This window comes from Caretta caretta, chromosome 2 (assembly GCF_965140235.1).
Source record: "Caretta caretta isolate rCarCar2 chromosome 2, rCarCar1.hap1, whole genome shotgun sequence".
NCBI classification, from domain to species: domain Eukaryota; kingdom Metazoa; phylum Chordata; order Testudines; family Cheloniidae; genus Caretta; species Caretta caretta.
Window position 1 is genome coordinate 46,989,305 of NC_134207.1, and position 8,348 is coordinate 46,997,652.

Here is an 8,348-nt window from a genome sequence, read left to right on the forward strand (position 1 = left end):
CAACTAAAACTTCTGGCAAAACACAGACTATTAAACTTTGCGGTAGAGAAGATAAACCACATCCAGTAAATTAACCCTTTATACTAATAAATGTGCAGATCCTCTGTCTAGCACCCCTTCCTGCGAGCTTAGATCCTCTCTCGAGCATCACCCCCTGAGATCTTAAACCATATGGTCCAACTGCCTAGCCTCTGAGACTAGTGCTGACCCCTCAAACTCTCCTGTAGCTTAAACACAGCCTTTGGGTTTACAGTTTCCTCTTCAGGGGCATGATGTAAGTGTAACACATACCACACAGGTTTCAGAGTAACAGCTGTGTTAGTCTGTATTCGCAAAAAGAAAAGGAGTACTTGTGGCACCTTAGAGACTAACCAATTTATTTGAGCATAAGCTTTCGTGAGCTTGAAACAATATGGTCTCTGTGTATATAATGTCTTCTGCAGTTTGCACAGTATGCATCCGATGAAGTGAGCTGTAGCTCACGAAAGCTTATGCTCAAATAAATTGGTTAGTCTCTAAGGTGCCACAAGTACTCCTTTTCTTTTTACATAACACACACAAACTTTGCACAGGATTCTAGAACAGCATTGATCTTGAGAAATACCCAGCTCTAGACAAAAATAATAAAACCTTACATGCATTTATCTGCCTCAGTTTTCTCACCGCTTCAGAGCATTCTTTTGACTGGGATCAGAGTCCTCTAGGGGCATCCAGGACCCATCTCCTGCAGCTCATGGCTTGTCTTCTGAACTAGGTTAGCTGGTTTTTAACTTGGTTAGTCACACAGCTAAACTAGCCCTCTCCCCCGGCTATGAAAGCAAGGTCATCTCTTCCCTCTCTTGTCCAAAGCTTCCTGTTTCTCCTAAAGCCTTCCCAATGAGTCCTTTTTAAATACCTGCTTTGTTATTTCTGACTATGTCCTGTGTGAGAATTTTCTACTCTCTTCACTCCAACAGCCCCCTGCAGAGACACTTGGTCACATTGGTTTCCCAACTCAGTTACCCTCCTTAGCATACTCATTGTTTGGTGGAGAGCGCAGTTGCCAATTTTAATCACTCTCTGTTGTCCCTAGTCTGATGGGTACATGCTACAGGTCTTGTCAGCAAATCATGGATTCCGCATTCACATAGAAGCACTAAAAATACAGTATTTCATAACTTCATAAACACCACCCAGAATTAATAAATTGGGCAGTTTCCCCAAACCATCACAGAAATGAACTATTCTGAGAAGCACTTTCACCTGTGCTGACTACCCGCCTCTTCTGTGATTGTTTACCTGGCAGTTGTTCATATTATAAATAATATATAGCACTGTTCCTAGGCATGCCTTAAGCTTGTGAGGTCATGCAGGACAGCTATTATATTTTCAGTATGTCATGAAATCAATATTCAAAATGGAGTGCACACGTTATATCTCTCTCTACATGATCATTAATAAATATAATAACAACTAAGGTTTTCAGAAATTTCCCATTACTGCAGTCACATAAGTAAGAATTCAGGTCAGTGTCACTCCTGACATCCTTCCCTATGAGCAATGTGAACTTCAAAGATCTGTTAGGTTTCCCATTTAATTAAGTAACTACTCATATGGTAGAAAGAGGGCACACAATATGGAAATGTGTAATGTCCTTTTCTGAGTACCCTGAAGTCGGAGACTGATTACACACATGCTTTCAGTCCACTGGTGTCATCTGTATGCTTAGGCATCTACTGACACTTACATTTTGGCACTCTGACATACATATTTCTGCTGATAGCAAGGCTGTCACTTTCCTTTAATAATTCATGGTAGAAACTTTGCTGATCCATACTTCACTAATAAGCCCACAGAACTGACAACCTTGCTCCTCCTCTCCACAAAAATTTAGTAACTGCAAACTTAAGGACGTCACAGACAAGATTTTATTAATTTTACAGCACACAAGATTGGATGTTTTTCTATAAAATATGCTCTAGTTTCACCAGAAGGTGTGAGCTTGATGAAGTAATCACTAACTGAAATTCTGTGGCCTACGTTATGCAAGAGGTCAAAGCAGATGATCATAAAGGTCCCTTCTGACCTTAAAATCTATGAATCTACAAAGATATTATAAATAATTAAAACTAAACTATAATTATCCAAATAATGAGCAGAATCAGGCTCTCAGTACTTTGGCTTTGTCCTGACTCCTCCCACGTTTCTTTGAACCACACCTTCTTTTGTGGAGTTTGCAGATGTTTTGGAAGTATTCTGAGTGGAATCATTTTTGTGCTGGACTTTGGTATGACAGTACAATAACTGAGAATTTTTAGCTTGTGTGTAGAATTTTGTGGCAGACCGTATAGTAAACTGCTACAGTTTTGGCATATCACTCAGGAACTTCATGACTCAGTGATTAAAATCAAGTGGTAAAGGTGGTTGTATTTTGTTAAAATAATTTACTGCTAAATAAACTTTATATTAAATATGTAAACTCAAGTAATCTTTATCACGATTTACGACTTATGACTAACATAAGAATAAACAAATGTTAATCTTAAATGCAGCTAATCTAGCTCATCTAGATAAGACTATTTACAGGAGCATATGAGGCATCACCAAAGTATGTCAAGCACTCAGAACACAGCCTTCTTCTGTATTAAGCTGCTGATGCTTATAACACCAATTTTACTGGTAGATGGAAGACTGACCTGACTCTTATCTATTAAATCTGAAAATATGTTAAGTTTGACCATGACTGCAATTCTTTTGTGTTTGCTCTCCATGAACTTTTGAGCTTAACTAACACATATCAATGGAAAGAGAATGTTAAGTTTAAGTGTTCAAAAATTCATGGTAAGCAAATTTCAATTTGTATTTTCAGTTATAATCAAAATTCATGTCTGTTAGATAATAATCCAATCATAGAACATACTTTATATAGCTAATTAACACAGCATAAATTTCTTCAGGGTTTAAATATTTGCAATGAACTGTTTTGCTAGACTATCAAATAGGCAAAAATGTTAATGAAATTGAAGGATTTCACAATCTGCCTGTTAAGGGAACAGAAAAAGATATGAAATTGAACCAGTTATTTGTCATATTATGAACTATATGCTCAGTTCCAGAGCAGTTCTCTGTATCTTCTCCAACACATAGTCTAAAAGGTTTTCTTTAAAATTTCTTCAGTGGGTGTTTTTAGTCACACCCATTGTTTGCTACATTTTGTTCTCATGACTGTATCATATGATACAGATGCAGCTATTCTCTGCAATATAATTTTGGGGCTCTTTGCCCTTGCTGTACTTTTTTTTATTACAAAGAGGACCATGTGGCTTTTTGTTTGCTATTCAGTTACTTACCTGTATGGGGTGCAGTTGGGATTATACAGCAAGTGAAAGACAAGAGTTTGTATATGCATATATTTCGTCTAGTTTTTATACCACTTCTGCTGGTGTAGGGAATTCCCAGGGAACAGCCTACGCATGTGTTTCAGATTTGTACAAACCTCAGATCAGATGAAGTAGCCAGACTGGTTTGGTGAAATGTACATATTGGCATACTCACCTGGATATTATCAAGCTACATCTGAATGATGCATTTTGATTTGCAAGACTGTTTAGCTTCATATATTGAATTTTCTAGAGGTAAGACTTCTTTTTCTGTTAAAAGTATGAAAGTTGTTTTTTTTCTGTTAAATTGAAGGAAGAATATTTGGGAAATCATTATGCCCCACCCTAAATGTACACTATGATAAATGAAGGGGGGGTAGTTCCCTTTTATGGACACCCAGCCAGCCAGTAGCTATAAAATCCCTCTTAGTAGCTGTTCTCTAATTGTTCTACCTGAAAAGGGTTAAAAAGTCTCATTGCTATGCATAGGTAAAAGGAAGGGAGTGGGCACCTGCCAAAAAAGCCAGTGGGAAGGCCACAACTTTTTAAAATTAAGAAAAGACTCCCTTTTGTCTGTCTGTTGTTCTTCTCCCGGGGAGAGGCAGACAGGGCAGCACCGATGCTGTAAGAAGCTTGGGCCAGGTATAAAAAAATATCATCAGTATCATACCTAGAAACTACTCATTTAAAACCCCAGATATATAAGTAAATCAGGAAATATCTAGGAAGATGTGATTAGGTTTATCCCTTTTATTTCTTCTTGGCTTGTGGATTCCGCTGTGCTAACCCCAGGTTTGTGGCAGCATCGAGTGCAGGTTATGCCCAAGACCCTGGGCTTCAAACCCTGCCAGACCTGCCACAGGTCTTTTCCTCTCAGCAACAGACATTCACACTGCCTCTGCTGCTTAGAAGAAACCCATACTCCTTCTAGATGTAAGATCTACTTAGGATTTAAAAGAAGATCTAAAAAAATGAGTTGAACTCCTACTTGTGGAGTGCACTCTGAGGCCCTTTGGTTCTGTTGACCACCTCTGCTTCCATGGTAAGCAACGACCTGGAGGCTCTGGGGTACTCTCCAGCCCCTACAAGAAGAAGAGACCCCATTCGCTGGAATGAGAAAAGAAATAGGGAAAGTCATCTCCTTGATCTGGGTCTCAGGAGACCTCATGTCCTGATATGGGTACTGCTGAGGCTCCCATTCCTTTTGGTACCATAACCATGGTACCAACTAAGAAGACCCATGTTGTGCATTGAGAAGCCAAGTAGAGCCATTTCCATTGCCCCAAGGGTCTTTATCAAAGTTTGGTCAACCGCAGCAGCTTATCTTTGCCAGACTGGCATTATCATCTTTCCCTACTTGGATGACTTGCTCCTGCAAGGCTGCTCACTTCTGAAGCACAGCCAGCAACCAATAAGGTCTTGTCTTTGTTTCATTCTCTGGGTCTCCACATTAATGTGGAGAAGTTTACCCTAAAATGCACACAGTGTATAGACTTCATTGGTGCCACTCTGGTATTCCTCTTCTGCCACAGCACAGGGATAGATTCACCATAATGTCAAGCGCTGTTTCAACAACCAACAGAGTCCACAAGCCACTGCAAGGGCTTGCCTACAACCATATGGCATATGGGCCATATGGCAGCCTGTACGTTTGTGACTTCCCTAGCAAGACTTCACTCTTGGAAGTCTTCAAACATGGTTGAGAACAGTCTACAGTTCTACACGCCTAACAGACGCTATCTATCCAAGCAGGTAACCGTACCTCTGAGGAGCCTCGATTCTTTCTGAACTGGTGGAAGGACCCCCAAAGTGCATGGGAGTTCCATTTGTACAACCTCTTCCCACAAGGATTACAGATGCCTTTCTAATAGGTTGGGGTGCATGCTTCCAAAACTTCATAGCTCAGGGAAAATGGACCCTTCAGGAGACAATCTTTATATCAACATATTGGAGCTCAGAACAGCCAGCTACACTTGTCCACACTTCCTATCACACATCAAGAACTGTAAGGATAAGGCCTTCATGTGCAGCCAGATTAAAAGAGCAACCAACCAGTAGCCATTATGAGAAGCAGGAAGTCACATCCTCACATTCCATCTAAATTACATTAAAACAATGTAATATCAGGCTGTTAAGAAGGAGACCCCATCCTAATGGCACCCACTATCACCAGATAAAGAAACAGATCTTAAGATGGTTAAAGAAAACTTAGTTTGATAGCATTCTGTCTGTCAAGAAATCACTTATCATAATGTGAAATCCTCATTTCTTCATTATTTTGTCATTATGGTCCCTATTTCCCAATTGTTTATCTGTATGGTCTCTGGTTCTTTAATTGTTTTTGTCTGTTACATAATTAATTTTGCTAGGTGTAAATTAATTAAGGTGGTGGGGTAGGATTGGTTAAAGAATTTTGTTACACTAGCGTAGGATTGGTTAGTAAAATTTTAGTATAACGATTGGTTAAGGTATAGTTAAAAAGGACTCAAATTTCACTATATAAACTGGGGTCCAAAAGGGAGTTCTTTGGGAAACAACTCCAGGACACAGCCCCAAAGATAAGAGCTGCCAGGCCTCAACACTCTGCCAATGACACCGTGCAGAAACTGGAGTCCCCCAGATGGACCTGATCCTGACTGGCCATCAAGAAAAGTTTATCTGTCTTATTGGGAGTGGTGAGCACTGTTTGTGCAGCATGTGCATTCTGTGGTTGGTGATGTTAATAAGTAGTGGTTATGTAGTATATTACTGTGTAAGGCTCTTTCACTGGGAAAAGACCCAGTAAATCTGCAAAAGATTAAGCCCTGAGTCCACAGGGAAAGGGTATTTTCCTGGATCCCACGGAGGAGTAGAGCCCGTAGCCCACGGAGGGGTAAAGTTAGGTGCTTTTCGCCTGCAGCCCTAGGAACTGGGAAAGGATGGGGGTGCCTAAATTAAGAGGGTTACGCCTTGACCCCAAAGAACTGGGTAAAGGTGGGTGCCCCTGAGTGTGTGAGTAACAGAGAATTTTGTGCGGGTAACAGAACCACTCAATCAAAATAATTCTGGACAACAGAGCAACAATGTATTATATCAATCCACAAGGAGGAGCAAGATCCTGGTCCTTATGTGCTGAAGCCATGAAACTATGGAACTGGTGCATATCATACCACATATAGATCTCAGTGGTTTTATCTACTGGGACTATAGAACACAATGGCGGATTCCCCCAGCAGACATTTCAGCATTGACCATGAGTGAGAATTGAACAACAAAGTGTTCTAAGAGATATCTTACCTGGGGCCATGCACAGGTAGATCTCTTTACAACTCCATCCAGTGCAAAGTGCAGATGATTCTGTTCGAGGGGAAAATATGGCCTCAGCTCCTTGGGAGATGCCCTAATCATTGCATGGCCTTAAGTCCTGGTATATGCTTATCCCCCAGTGCTTCTACTGCTCAAGTTTCTAATCAACTTGAGACAAGATGAGCTAATAGCTATTCTCATAGCACCATTGCGGCTAAAATAGGCGTGATTCCCAGAGCTGATTTGCATGTCCCTGCAGCCTCCTCTCCACCTTCCTCTGATACCTGGGTAAGCAGAGTCAGGGATCAGAATTAGTCATCCACCCAACTCTTGCTGTGTTTCATTTCAAGGCATGGCTACTCAAAGGCTCTGTGGTATAGAACAAGTCTGTTCTCCAGAAGTTCAAAGGGGGCTACTCAATAGCAGAAAGACAACAAGTAGGAAAACTTACCTGCAGAAGCAGAAATGCTTCCCGGCTTGGGGCAACCATCAAGCTATGTTTCCTCTCAAATCCTCTTTGGGTCACATCCTCAATTATCTGCTGAATTCAAAGACCACCGGCTTATTGCTGAGCTCCATCAAAGTTCAACTAGCTGCCTCACAGATTTTCACCCTTCCACAGAGGGGTTCAGTCATTTCCCACCACACTATTGCAAGATTTACCAAAGGCTTATTCAAGCTCTTCCCTCTTATCAAGGAATGAACTCCACCATGGGACCTCACATTAGTTCACAGTGCTCTGAGGAATCCCCCATTTAAACTTATAGGGTGTTGTTCCCTCCTTCATTTGTCACTTAAAACATCATTCCTTGTAGCCATTACTTCAGTCAGAAGAGTAAGGGAGCTTGCACCATTGAGGGCGGACCCACCATACACCGTGTTCTACCAAGATAAGGTGACCTTGGCACAAAAAGTGGGAGTGTGTTTATAAAATCTGCAGATGCGACAAAGTTGGGATATATTACCAATGCAGAGGAGGACCGGAATATCATAGAAAAAGATCTGGTAGACCTTGAAAACTGAAGTAATAGAAATGGGATGAAATTTAATAGTGCTATCATAAATATAAAGAGAAGGGTAACCACCTTTCTGTATACAGTGCTATAAAATCCCTCCTGGCCAGAGGCAACATCCTGTTACCTGTAAAAGGTTAAGAAGCTCCGCTAACCTGGCTGGCACCTGACCCAAAGGACCAATAAGGGAACAAGATACTTTCAAATCTTGGGGGGTAAAGGCTTTTGTTTGTGCTCTTTGTTTACATTTTTGTTCTCTCTTGGGACTGAGAGAGGCCAGACTGAAATCCATCTTCTTCCACCCATCCTAATCCAAGTCTCCAATATTGCAACCAGTATAGGTAAGCCAGGCCAGGCAGATTAGTTTATCTTTTGTTTTATGTGAATTTTCCCTGTGTTAAGAGGGAGGTTTATTCCTGTTTTTTTTTGTAACTTTAAGGTTTTGCCCAGAGGGGGACTCTCTGTGTTTTGAATCTGAATACCTTGTAGTATTTTTCATCCTGATTTTACAAAGGCGATTCTTTTACCTTTTCTGTAATTAAAATTCTTCTTTTAAGAACCTGATTGATTTTTCATTGTTCTTAAGATCCAAGGGTTTGGGTCTGTGTTCACCTGTACAAAGTAGTGAGGATTATTCTCAAGCCTCCCTAGGAAAGGGGGTGTGTAGGGCTTGGGGGGGATATTTTGGGGA